This window comes from Pleurodeles waltl, chromosome 7 (genome assembly GCF_031143425.1).
Source record: "Pleurodeles waltl isolate 20211129_DDA chromosome 7, aPleWal1.hap1.20221129, whole genome shotgun sequence".
In the NCBI taxonomy this organism is placed as follows: domain Eukaryota; kingdom Metazoa; phylum Chordata; class Amphibia; order Caudata; family Salamandridae; genus Pleurodeles; species Pleurodeles waltl.
This window is the reverse complement of record NC_090446.1, coordinates 1370387393-1370401740: the sequence shown is the minus strand read 5'-3', so window position 1 is coordinate 1370401740 and position 14348 is coordinate 1370387393. Positions and strand designations below refer to the sequence as shown.

At 43.5% G+C, this 14348-nt stretch overlaps 1 protein-coding gene across 1 annotated transcript in view; it reads right to left on the bottom strand.

The window, feature by feature from the left end:
- Window positions 1-13864, bottom strand: part of LOC138246326 (excitatory amino acid transporter 2-like) — a 1049947-nt gene extending 1036083 nt beyond the window's left edge. The window contains exon 1 of the mRNA XM_069200834.1: window positions 13566-13864. The gene's annotated coding sequence lies outside the window, so the exon portion shown is untranslated. The remainder of the gene's footprint in view (window positions 1-13565) is intronic.
- Window positions 13865-14348: the final 484 nt, after the last annotated feature.

Genomic DNA, 14348 nt, shown 5'->3' with positions numbered 1-14348 from the left:
CCCCTAACCCCCCACATGCGGCCAACCCCATGCTGCGCATGGCCTTTGGCCGTGCACTGTAGGGGGCGGGCCACTAAGTCTATGACTGGGGACCCCATCTCCATGGCCTTTTTTTTTTTTTTTAAAGGGCAGAGGGGCTGTGTGGCCCCTGTTCCCGAGCTTTGTTTGGCCATGGGGGATCCCATTCCCCAGGGCCTTTATTTTTATTCTTTTAAAAGCAGAGTGGGGATGCATGCCCCAACCCCAACCCTTGTTATACCCTGGGGACCACATCCCCCATGGACTTATTTATCTTAAAGGGGAGGGGGCCACATGGCCCTCCTCCCCATACTTTATTAGGCCATGGGGACCCCATCTACAAGTGCCATTTTTTTTATTAAAAGCGGTGCGTTTGGTTCCCTCTCCCAGAGCCTTATTAGGCCCTGCGGACACCATCCCCAGGGTCACTACTTAAAATAAAGTGGAAGAAGTAGTGCAGCCTGACCAAGCCTTATTAGGCCCTGGGGACCCCATCCCCCAGGGCCACTACTGAAAAGAAAGGGGGGCTGCTCCACCCTCCTTGAGCCTTATTAGGCCCTGGGGATTCTAGCCCCCTTGGGTGTTTTTTTTTTTTTTAAATCAAAGGGGAGGCGAACTGTGTGGGCCCCGCTCCTCGAGCCTTGGTAGGCCAAAGGGGACCCCACTTCCTAAGGCCACTTTTTTAGAATAAACGGGTGGGACTGCACATGGGCCCCCTCCACAGGCCAAATTCGGGCCCGGGACCCCATCCCTTGGGGCCAGCATTAAATTTAGGTGGAGGCCCCTTCTCAGGCCAATTTCAGCCCCGGGGACCCATCCTCTGGGGTGCCTTGTGATTTTGAGGGGGAGAAGGGCACAGCCCCCCTCCCGAGCTGTTACCAGCCCTGGGGATCCCAGGGCCCGCCATTGTTAAAATGTCCACCCAGGGCACCCACCATAGTCTAGTTAGTAAATAAATGAGGCCTGGCCTCCATTTTGTTTTCTCTTCCCGATCCTGCAAGAGTCTTGTAGCTTCTCAGCATTTTTTGCTGTTTTTTTCCTTTTTGACCCCAGGGGAGGAGGGGGGGGGGTCTTCTGGGTCCTTCCATGAGCCTATGGGGGTTAGGGTATACCTACAGTGCCCCTTCATATTATTAAGCTTTTTCGTCTGAAGAACAGGGAACTAAGTCCCTGAGTACTGTAATGCTTGCCGGCAACATTTTTCTTATGTTGCTGGTGCAAATCAGAGCACTTGTGGGAGTCTGACTTCCACAAGAGTGAGATGGCCCAAGGGAAATAAAGCCCCCTGGACCAGTCAGAATGCTCTATTTTTAAATTGCTGCTCTTGCAAAAGTCTTTCGCAGACCCAAATATATGTATATAGTTATTCTTCAGCCTTAATTTCTCAAAACCAACTCCACTGATTTACACCAAATCATAGAAAGCACAATCCGCGGACCAACATCTAGCTTCCTGCTGAATTTGATGTAATTCCGTTCAGCAGTTTTTGCTGCAGCCTTCTCTAAAGAAGTCTATGGAAAATGCATGCGGATGTTGCATTTTGGGACTCCCTTTTTTCTCAACCCTCACTTGATGGATCACTCCAAAACTGTCAAGGAAGTAGCTGAGGTGGATGAACTCTTTTTGTGGAATGTTTTGTGAAGATTCGTCAAAGCGGGCCAAAGTTGTTTGCGAACCAAAAAACTCTCTTTCAATGGAAAAGCAAACCTAACTATAACTACCCAGTGGCAATTACCACTAGGTAATAACTATATTTAGATGCGCCAGTCGATGAAGTGGAGGCAGGATTCTAAGCCCCACAAGCCCTGCAGCAAGGAAGGCGGGCCTTTGATTTGCACCTTTCGGGTACTATAAACAGCAGACAATTTGCCCACAGTGCGGGACGCGCCAGTCGAGGAAGCGGGGGCAGGACTTTAAACCCCACAGGCTCTGCAGCCAGGTAGGTGGGGCCCTTGATTTGCACTGGTTGGGGGCTATAAACAGCAGACTCACTGCCCACGGCGCACCCGGGCACATGCCCAGGTGAAGACCGGGCCAAAAGTGGGCCCGTCTGCAGCCGAACAAGGCTGGGCTGTGCCTACTCCCTCGGCTGGTTGACTCTGGGTGGCTGAGGAGACACAAGAAAGTACTCTTATCTGCAACTGTTTTTGTTACTTGTTGCATATAAACGTTTGTAATCATCCTGCAGTATGGGCAAGAGAAAAGCTAATTGTTGGCAAGAGAGTTCCTCGATTAAGGTAATTTCCAATTATTTAACTACTGCTATGGGGGCCATAAATTCAGACATTAGCATCCGCAGCCTGTCTTTTGGGGCTGAGCGGCCACATTCCATCTACTTTTGCCCCTCAAGAAAGGTGTCTGTCAGGAAAAACAAAGGTCAGACTGACAGACACTTCTCATTTTCAGGTCCGGCAGGCAGGAGCTAGACATGGGTTCTTTGTGCAGGCTCCTGGCTGCATGAGCTGAACTTTGCTGGGATGAGGAGGTCACAGCCTGTGGGTGTGACCTCCTCAGCTCAGCGAAGGCCCTCGAGGCCCTCTCCCACAGTGATGAGGGATAGTGTCACCCATTGACTCTGACCTGGGAGCTTCAGTTTTAAGCTCTGAAGTGCCCACGGCCAAGTGTCAGTGACACATCGTCACAGAGTGGCGTGGGGTCAGCCGTCTCAACAACCCTATTCCACTCTGTGAGGTGGGTGTGGGCTGCTGCCTTCCTTCATTGGCTGACCTCCGAGTCTGAGCTGCATGTAAGTGTGTGCTTTTTTTTTCAAATTAATGTTTGGTGAGTGTGCATGTATGTTAGAATATTTGGCAATGAATGTTGTGAATGGATGTGTGTGTGTGTGAAAGAGTGTGAGTGTGTATGTGTGTGTCCCGTCGGCCCCTTTCCCTTCTAAAATTACCCGCCGCCACTGAAGATTAGCATTGTTGAGGGAGAATCTGTTCTGCCAGGAAAGATTCATCTGAAGTGCACAAGGCCAACCCTAGTGAGATCATTGAAGCTAAGAGCCCATCCCATAATTTTCTGGGTGAAAATGGAGGGAAAGCAGCAGTGGCATCGTTGGTTCACTCAGAAAATCTGAGGGATGAATCAGGAAAAAGGGCTGATCTACTGGAGGTAAGTCATTTAACATCTAACCCTCTAAACACACCCCTCGAAATGGAAAAAAGAGGATGGTACCCCTGCAGTGGGGTTTGTGGCTGTTCATAATTTTAGTCCTAAAATTAAAAAGGGGGAGAAGGGGAGCCTAGAGCCACCAAAAAGAAGCACATTATTAACTTGAGAGCCCTTCCTGTAAAAAAGCTACAGAATTTGGAATCTCATATTTCAACTTCTCAATACGGCTGAACAAATTGGAAAGTGTGTTGAATTATGTTTGTGTAAAAGTGCTGGCAAATTTGGAAAAACTAAGTTGCAAATTCGATGAAACCGAGGCCCCTATCCAACGGTCCTGTAAACTTTAAGGAAACCTATCAAATCAGTCTGCTCAACGTGTAGGAAAGCCCTTGTGATCCGAGAGGCCACATCTCCTGTGCATGTTGCAGAGACCAAGAATCTTGTTATACGGAACAGAGCAAAAAATCCACCTGAAACCTCCAGGGATGGAATTTTGATCAATGGTGATGGGCAGGGAGACTGTCATGTACTCTGTATTTAATAGTTCTAAATGATGTACCAACATTAGTCCCAATTGTGAAGGAAGATCATACAGCTTTGAAAAATAAGTTAATCCATTGGCTGATGAAAAATTCTGTTTGGCCTTATGATCTATCAGTTGAGGTACTAATGGTAAGAAGAACACCATGGACTGGTCCAGGAAGAAAGGAAGTACCAGGAGACCGTGTGATCATTAATTTTAGATCTCCCAAGATTGTGAATTCATTTCTTAGCTGCATGTGTAACTGGATTTGTGCTCCAGGATCAATTCAGGCTCTACCCCTAGGATATTTTTTCACTGACCCTTGAATCGTTTACCAAATAATGCTGCTACAAATGGTTCCTGCCCCATAAAAGATAAGTCAACTTTCAATGGGAAGTACAAAACTCTTTTGATGTATTGGGTTCCTTGGGAGATCTGGAATAACTTTGTCCCAAAGAAGTCTCAATGGCCCAGAATTCGCTTCCAAGGGTAATTCCGTGTCAAGTCAAGTAGATGTTAAGGCTATATTGGGTGGGTTGATGTTTTCACAAGGAGGTCTCACACTCCTTTCATAGAACATTGCTAATATACATTAGAAGCTTTGATATCAAGATTGGTTTTCTGTCATTAACAAAGAAGACATTGAATGTATCCAAAAAACATGGGCCACTGAGGTTTTCAGTGTAACGGTTTTTAATCTCTGTGGGGTTTAGCTATGATATGTCACGTAGGGAGATCCAAAGGGGGAGCCTAACTATTTTGATCTCAGTGAAATTAACTGGACTCTTCAGAAAAGGTATTATTTTTATGCCTTATTATCAATTGGTGCTACAGCATATTCCCAACTCCTTTGATGTCTTGTTAGTTAATGTTCACAGTACTAGTAAACCCCTGAGGCAGCTGTATTGGAATGGTAGTGATTGGTTTATTTTTCTTGTGTTTTTACGGTTACCACCATAAATGTAATGTTGTATCATAATCCTGATTTAAAAGAAATGAAACTAATAGAAATAATCTTTAAAAAATGCTTAAAGTAATATCTTCAACCCGAAGTGTTACTAATGTAATAGATGACCATGAGGACAGTTTAATTAAATTTTATGATGGTCATACAAAGGTGGTGATATTAATGTGGGTGAGGATTTCAATATGCAATTATGTGTGCACAGCAAATCATCAACTTGCAGTTTAAATGTGATGGAGGGGATGGACACTCTACACTTTCAGCATGTCTCTTATGGGGAGGCTTTGAATTTTAGTGTCCAAAAACCTGTCATTTGCTAAAGAATTCAGTACAAGTGAGACCCCTCTCCCCCACCTATAAAGCTGTATATACTGAGAGCAAGATAGACTACATTACTCCGCCCTCCTATTTAACTGCACTATTGAGTGACTATAATGTTGAAATCTCCTGTGTAAGCGACCATAGCCCGATTGTCATGGTCCTTGATTTAGACCTTTTTGACTACAAAGAGCCTCAGGAGAATCTGCCTTTAACATATTCACGGAATAAAGACACCAGAATAAAATTGGACAGAGTAGATAAGGAGGAATCTTTATATAGGCTCATTAAGATACTAGTCAACCAATTTAATGAAACCTCTGAGAATATTCTAACAGCTTTTAATGTTCTTTGCACATCCACATCCAAGGGGCTGACATTAAATAATGTTTCTAGAAAGTTCCCTTCACAGGATTGGTTAGATCACACATGCAGTCACCCATAAAAATTAAAACTAGCAGTATCCAAAACTCTGCGTTCAAAAGAAGATATGTGTGCGAGGAGAAACCTTTGAGGTTAGATAAGGCAGCTACCTTGACGGATAGTACAGCTTTCTGGAAGGTGGTACATCAACTGGGTATGAACAACCTTTAATGGACTCCATTATACCTGTTTGAACCTGGGTGGATCATTTTACTAGCAAGGTAATAAGGATGTTACTATGGAAAACAGTAGCACCATGCAAATATGAAGCTCTCACCCAATTCAGTGAAATTACTGAGGTCAGAGATGTATTTGCTGCTATCAATCAAAGTGCCCCAGTAAGGTCCCCGGGCCCAATGTGGTACCATTAGATCTATATAAAGATAATGTTGTTTTTTGGGTGCCAATATTAACCAGTGTTTTCAAGGCCACAATAAAGGGGCAACTTCTTCCATCCTCAAGGGAAGCAATGGTTATCCCCATTTAAAAAAGGGGAATTGACATTCTGTGTTGCTATAATCCAATTCCCCTCTTAGAAAGCTCCTTTAAGCTATTAGATATGGTTCTGGCTGCTAAATAAGAGGCTTAGATGGTGGGAAATCAGGCCCTGTCTAGAGTGCAGTACAGCTTTTGGCCAGGGATAGGCACTGTGGAACAAAGCCTAAACCTTCTACTGCTAAATGGTAAATAAGTCAAGGCCAGGAGGAGACCTATTCAACTTACGTTCATGGACCTCTCCTGTGCCACTGACATGATGAACAGGGTGAAGTTTTGGGCTGTTATGGAGATGATGGAGACTGTTCAGGCCCTGACTGATTTACTTCAAAGCACGCATTGGGATACTGTGGCGATGATTAGTTATGGAACAGAGGGTGAAATTCCCCCCATAGTTAAATCTTCATTGGGGGTCCATAAAGGATGCGTGATGGCTCAGTTTTTACCTCAAATTAATTAGTGTGCAATACCAGTTTTAGTTTATGCAGATGATGCAGTTTTAATTTCAAGAAGAGCAAATGTTTTACAACTGCTTCTTCATGCTTTTTATGCTTTATGTGGGGGTGGATTTTAAAACCAACCTTAGAAAATCATTTGCCACGAGTATAGGCCCACAAAATATTAAAACAAGAACATTTCAATTAGGAGAGTCAGTAACCTATAAAGTGACACATTTCAGTTATTTAGATTTTCCCTGTGATTCACAGCTAAAGTGAAACAGTATGTTTAACACAAGGATGATGCAGTGCCAAAGAGCTATACAATCAGTCTTTAGCTTTGCAGGTCAACTTGGTCACAAACCTGTGAAAGAGTTAGTCAATATCTATAAAAGCAAGTGTGTCCCAGTGGCAATGTATGGAGCTTGTGTTTGGAGGTATAAGGGTGCCAACAAACTACAGCAGGTTGAAAATAAATTTCTAAGCAGACTTCTGGCTATCCCTCAATCCACACCGTCCTTTAGGGTCACTCTGATGTAGGGTCCAATGGTGGAGAGAGTATAACTAAGACCCTTACTTCTTTGGATAAGAGTCTGGGAGAGTCCAGAGACCCACTTCAAGAAGGAACTGCTGGCGGACTGTCTTGCTTTAAACAACGCTATGACAATTCCCTGGATTACATACATCAAAACTGGTTTTTATACCTGGGTTTAAAGGAGCTGTTTTATAACCCAGAGGTCATAGAGAGATGAACAAAGATGCAGGTGAAAGAAATGTTCTTGGAAAAGCAAGCTAGATTTTACCATCAGACATTTGATAAAATGCATTCCAGTAATAATTATCGTTTAATTAAACTGTTTCTCGGTTGTGAGTTTTATCTGTCTAGTGTCCCTATTGTTAAGCATGGGTTTTCTCCCATGAGATTTAGTTTTGATCGTATTCACTTTTTGTGACAATTCCCAGACAGGCTAACAGGAATTCTTTGTTGCCAAAGTGGCCCTGTGATAATGTTTCCCTTCAAAGCACCATCCACTGTTTTCCTCTTTTGTCAGTAATATTCTTGCACACGAAAGCGTTATCTGGTACCAATTTTGACGCCACAAGGAAGCTTTAGTCTATCTGCAACGATTGAATCATTTGGAAATATGTGCAGCTGTGGTCAATTTTATTCTCTGTGCCCTGGTGATTAGAAAAAAGAGATGGCACTTTGTAAACTATTTTGTCATTTGATATTTAGGTTTTTATCTGCTGTATGAAAACTCATTTCATACGTGTTTTATTGTAGATTTTGTTTTCTGTGTACTTGTATATGAATTGTTCTCTTTATCAGTGTGCACTTTTATAGCTTTTTAAGCCGTATAAAGTTGGATACTACTGCCACCTGTTATATCCTTTGTGGTTGGCCCCACCAGTTTTATCGGTTGCCCAGTGGGTAGCTGCCCTAATATTCATTTCTAGAGACACCTCTGTCCAAATACTCATGGAGTTCACTTCCCCACACATGTCCTGGCCGCCCACACATGCAGGAGTGAGGAGTGAATTCTTGGATCCTTCGGAGTCATGGGAGGTGCACCGCAGAGTGCTCTGTCATCTGTGTGCAGGTGGGAGAACCCGTCGCTTTCTGCTAGCCACCAGACTTCTCCACCCAGCAATACATTTGGTACTTCTGATGGATGCCATTCTCAATTTGTTAGGGTCCCTACCGCTAAGCCTAAACTGGTCTGACTGAAGTCTACAATACTCATTTTTCCTTATTATCTAAGGTTGAGTAAATTTAGCATAGCATCTTACTAAGACATAATATCTTCACTTTCTAAGCACTTTGATCACTTTCAGTATTTGACCATTTATGGTTTACAACTGCTGAATTAAAATGTAGACTATCTCAAACTGCAGTGACTTGCCAGTTTTTTATATCAATATTCATGTTTTATATTGTGCTTCATCACACATTTTTGTAGTTTCTAAGCGTTGTAAATAAGTGCTACCATATATAACAGTATTCAGTTTAGTAATCTTATAAGGATGGAAGCTGAGCTGGCCAGGATTCAAATGGGTTATCTACAAACAGATCACAGCAGATGTTGGCAGCAAAAGTTAACACATGGGACTATTTTGTTGATTTATCATGTCTTTTTTTTGGATGGATTGTCGCATTTCACATAAGACCAGCAGCAGGTGTCATCTGCAAGTGTTAATTATGACTTATTTACTCACTCATGAGACAAAAGAGCATCACATTGCCACACAAAAGAGATTATGTGTTGTAGACAAAACACGCAAATTAATTGTTTAGTTGCCAAGAAAAGAGGACGCTATTCAGCACGTTTAAGTGACACGAGATGAAAAGAGAGGTCATGTCCTCATGAATAAGGAGGTAACCAACCATTTTGGAGAATATTTTCAGGCTTTTTATAGCTCTAAATTAAAAATAGAAAAGAGGGTGCTGAAATCCTTCTGAACTGACTGAGGGGGTCCCCAATTGAAGGAGGTATAAAGGGACATTTCACTTAAAGAAGTTCTACCTGCCGCAGGTCAGCTATAATTCAGCAAGGTGCTGGATCCAAGTGGGTTACCCGTGGAAGTTTATAAATAAAATCCTGGGCACAACTTCAACCCCTTTATTTAATATGTTTCTGGATGTTGCAAAAGGCGGCAAATTGACAACAGATTTAAGAAATCTAAGAACTGATCCAATGGCACTAATCTGTAAAGGAGGTAAAGATGGGACAAATGTTCTTCAAACCGACTGATATCATTGTTTACTGAGGAAACAAAAATATTGGCTAAAACCATAACAAATAAGATACTCCACCTCTTGTCAACGTTTATCCACTGAGACCAGTCTTTGTTTATGTCACGCTGTTCTAATAGATTTCAGTTTGAGCACACTATTTAAGTCTCTGTACATGCGAGGTGTGTGCACCAATAGCTATAATGTTGATTAATGCAAAAAAGTATTTTGTTTCTATTGAATAACCTTTTATCTTCAAGGTACATAGCTGTATGGCGGTAGGACCCACCTTTAGGTCCCAGATCAACCTGGTATACAAGACACTCACGGACAAAGTCTCGACCGGCTTGAGCGCTAGCGATGCCCGGTGTGACAACTGCTTTTTGGTGTCCCTCCCACTAATGAGCTCGCCCATGGATTTCCTCACTACCACCCTCCTACAGTGCCAACGTTCTGTGATCTGCATGTACGCATTCTTTATAGCAAGCATATTAACCCTCTGTGCTACTTTATAATGAGTCAAATTGCCACTTGACAAAAATCTCCGATCTCTCTCCAACTGGAACATTAATCACCAGAGTTATGATGACATTTTTACTGCTGCCTCAAAAACTTCTGGATGCACAAGGAGCTTTGCAGCAGGTGTTTTTAAAATTGTAAGTTATTTATAAGCACAGCGCCCCTCCTCCCCCAAGGTCAGAGCCAGGTGCGAATCCAAAACGTTTTTCACTCATCGAGGAACTAGGCAGGGATGACCACTGTCCCTTGTCCCATTCGCCATAGTAAAGGAGTCACTGGCCAAGTAGGTACGTAGAGGCGCTTCAGCAGCTGGAGATGATTTTAGGATTGGTGAAGATTGGATATCGCTGTACACCGAAGTTATCTTACGTGGCTGACCCAGACGTTTGAATCCAGAGGTACAATGATAAATATTTATGAGCAATAATCAGACTGGCATAAAAGGCTCAAAGTTGTTACTCTACCCGGTAGAAGAATAATCTCAGCAACAGCTGCAGACATTCTTTGTAAGAATGAAGCAGATCATTTTAATGACGAGAAGCTACAGATGTCAATTGATTCTACTTGATTGTACAGCTACATTCTGGAGTCTACACTGGATGGGAACGGCTGCAGGTATCCCTTTGGAGTAAACTGAAGAGTTAACTATTAGGCCGAAGGCACTTTTTAAAATCATTATCCTCCTCTGTTTCCAATATAGTAAACGGAATGCACCATGTCCAATCCCACAGAGATTATTTTAGAGATTTGATAATCTAATAAGGTCCTGGTATGGCAAGAGAGAGCACAACGAATCTCTGTCCATGCTACAGCGGAGGACAAACAAGGGAGGAGTTACGCTGCTGAACACTAGAAGGTACTATGAAGACGTGCAATTATTAATTGTGATTGACGGGGCTTTCTCGCCTCAATATGAACCAGGGGTGTGATTGGATATTATTAGAATTTGGGCAAAAGGGATATGTGCATGCATTATATACAGGTAAACGGGTAACCAAGAGTCCAGTAGCTGCATGTGCAGTAATATATGTGAAAAACAAATTAGGATTCTGGCTAGCGGAAGAGGTACCATGTACAACATTATTACTTTGGAGGAAAAGCAGACTTGCAGATAAGAATGCTCTAGAGCAGCTTCTCTAACGAGTAGCTCGGGAGCTACTGATAAGATCTCCAGTTATCTGTTAGAACCTCACCTGTGTTCAGCCCAGATTACTAAATTAGAAGCTTTTAGTTGGTTGAATTAAAATACGTATACCAAAACTGAGTGTATAGTTGAGACGAAAATGTGTTTATTTTCAGAACTCATACACTGTTATTTGGAGACAAATGATTAAGTTTCCACAGTATGTTTAAGGTTGATATTTCAGATATAAACCGGGTGGCATTGGGAAAAAAACGATTTACAAATGTTATTCCGTAGTGGCAGAAGCATTGCAGTTATGGCTGTTATTTATTACCCAGTTAGAGGCATTCTACATTGACAAAGCTATTTATACACTACTGCTTGCATGCATGCATGATAGACTGATATGATCAATGGGAATAATGAAGATCTGAGACCTATACTGCAATGATTTACTGGGTAACTCCGCATCATTTGTTTTTTGAGAAATAAAAATAATAAAATATATTTAAAAAAATAGTGCAGTAGCTCTGGGGCCTCTGGCTACAAGGGGTTCAGCAGCTACTGCACATCAAACAGAGCAGCTTTTTCTACTACCAAACCAGGAAATTTGTGACCAATTTATTTTGCTGCGCCACTGGGCAAACTCCTAATTGTTGGAAAAATCTCTCTTTAAAAAGGCACATATTTCTTTCTACCCTTCCCTTTGCCTTAACTCAAACACGACAAAACGATAATGACTGAAACAGAGGTAAGGCAAAATAGGAAAGGAGAAGGCCTAGCGTGGTCAGTAAGATCAGAGTGTGAGCTTCACAATTTCCAACAATCACGGTGACGTATCATGGTAATATACACTATATGAGAAGCAGGTCAGGAGGGGGCCTAAGGGGCAGTGGAAAGGGAGAGCAGTGCAGTTTAGTTTTACCTAAAAAAAAAAGATGTTGTAAAATAACCAACTGTTCTAAGAACTTCAAAACAGCGAGGAGTGTGTGTGCATGTTTTTGTCTGTGTGTGCATGTAAAAGTCTGTGGTGAAATCCGAAAGACTCTTCACCATACCCGCCAGAAAGCACCCGTATCTAACTATTCACTAGAGAATCCAATAATCCATGTATTCCGTGGGTGCCCCCCCCCCCCAATGAAGCTACGCCCCCGGGCAGAGTATTAGTCTGTGCGAGCAAGCAGCCTGCTCTCCCGCAAAGTTTTCGTCACCAACTGACGGCGGTACCTCAGAAGCTAAGGAGGTGTAAGGTACGAAAGAAAGTCAAGAACAGCCCCTCTCACACACACACATCTCTCTCCTCTCCCTGCATGTCCTCAAAAGAGGGACTCAAGCATACAGGTGATGGGGGAAGCGAAGAAGGGTATAAACGAAACAAGTGAAGCAATTCAATTTCAAAGGCCACGTCTCCGAGTCTTTGTCACCTCGTCACTAGGGCAAGGAGCAGCCAGTGATACTGGGCAATATCTGTGGTGAATGCTGCTGGTGCTGTTCCAGGACCGGCTGCTATGGCATTGTAACTTTATTATCCAAAACTACATCATACTCAAAGAGTAGAGAGGCTGAGTATTCAAGGCAGAGGAACAAAGTAATGACATATTAACACACAAAATAACTAGATATGGCAAATCAACCCAAAAGGTTGGTACTCTGGCTGACAAAGGCTGCTGAAAATCATTAAATTACAGCGATATGAATCCACTATAGCAGGTAAACCCCTGAATGTGGACGGTACCTAAGGGTCTTTATTTATGGTGTCAACGGAGTAACACAAATTGGTCAAACTCAATGCTCTTGATGACGCAGCTGCTGAGAAATTGGATGGGGTCATGGCTGGCACCCAACGAAGCTAATCAATTAAGAGAGTATCTATCTTAAATACCTGCATATTGCTATTTGTTTTCAGTGTCATTGGCAGGTGCCCACAGGCCAACATCCCAGAGAAACCTTGGGATAGGTATGGAGTGACAAGGGCACTTTAAACTTGTATAACTAGATCAAAGAATATTTGTTTGAACTTGACCCAAGTTGGGGTGCTGTCAGTTGGTGGTTAAAACTCTGCAGGGGAGAGGGATGTGGGTGGAATTCTTGGGTAACTTTCAGGTGGCCAGATCCTTGTAAGGTATTTTAGCCTGGCCGCTTCTCTGCACAGTCTAGCTCTGCTTCACTGTGTGAGATAACTCTAAGGTGTCTAATTGCCATTTCTCATCTTGCCTTACTTCTGTGGGGGTGATGTTAGTGGTAGGGGGAACCTTGGTGTTCCTCTTGGACCACAGGAGAAACAAGTCCCACAGGAAGTCTAAAGTGGATTACTTTCAATTTCAGACCATATTCTTGGCCACTTCTGGGTAGTTGTGCATGCCTTTGGAAACTGCAGGGAAGTAGGGATTCTCTCCTAAACGACTCTGCAGCCCTTTCTGTTTCATTGTATTAACTGGACTCCAGCTCTTTTCAGGTAAACTGGGCTGCATATCCTTAACGCTCCCGAGCATACACCCACTGGGCCAGCCATCCTTTGGGCTCAGCCACCTAAGCCTTGTTTTTTTTTTCTCAGATAGATGGTGTCTCCTAAAGAGACAAGCTCGCTCCTTGAATTCGTAGCTGGGGGCACTCAGGGTGTAAATGCTACCTTGCTGTGCACTGTGTGAGTTTCAGTGCAGGACATGTCTCACACGACATTCACCAGATGGAGGGTAGGCATGTTCAGTAACTTACACAACATTACAGAGATCATGATAAAATAACCATGTGAATATCCAGTACTTTCACTTTTGAAAGTATTTATTGATACATATGACAGGGAGCCAGGCAAGTCGTGCAGCCTATCCCAACGGAGACATGACAACAACTCCCTACATACACCTCAAAATACAAGGTGAGCATTCGTACTGTACCAGTGAGCAAGAGCTGCGGGTGTCTTCGCGTGTCAGAGCAGGCGTCCGAAGCAAGGGATGGCAGTTCCAAAAGATGGGAGCGGACCCTGTGCAGGAGGTGAGATGATTCTCCGGCTAACGGCGCTCGTTTCGCGTCAGGAAAGCGTCGAAAAGAATTGCTCCCTTCGGAAAAAGAAGGTTACACTAGTCTCTCGTCCAGTGCACACGTCAGTACTAGAGAAATTCGAACTGTTCTCTCATCGCCTTCCAGCGGACAGAAGGCCCACCCTTGCAAGATTTAATCAACTGCAAAATAAATAAGTTAAAAGATTAGAGCTCAGCGCGCAGGAGGATGGGAGGGGGCTGGCAGATGACGATAGATTGGGCTATCTGTGGAGGGGATGAGCATGAGAAGGGAATAATGAGTCCTGCATGAAATGAATCCTTGACGAGATTTCAAGTACCACATGACCTTGGTTTCTCCTGATCATCAGATGGTGAGAGCGCAATAGTCACTCTTCCGGTACGGCTGTGTCCTTATGAGCTTCCGTCGCTTCTTTCTCCAGCCACTGTGAAGTTAAACTGCCTGCCACAAACCCCTATACACAGCGCTCAGGGGTCACTGCGCTCACAGCTCATCATCTGCGTGTACCTGCACGACGCTGCGCACGGAGATGCCGCGGCAGATGACACGTGTGAGCTGTTAAACGTCAAGGGCTAAAATAAACACATTACCTACCATACAGACTTCTTAGTTTTGGTCATTCTTAACTCTGTATCCTAAGTGCGCACCGAACGTGCCCG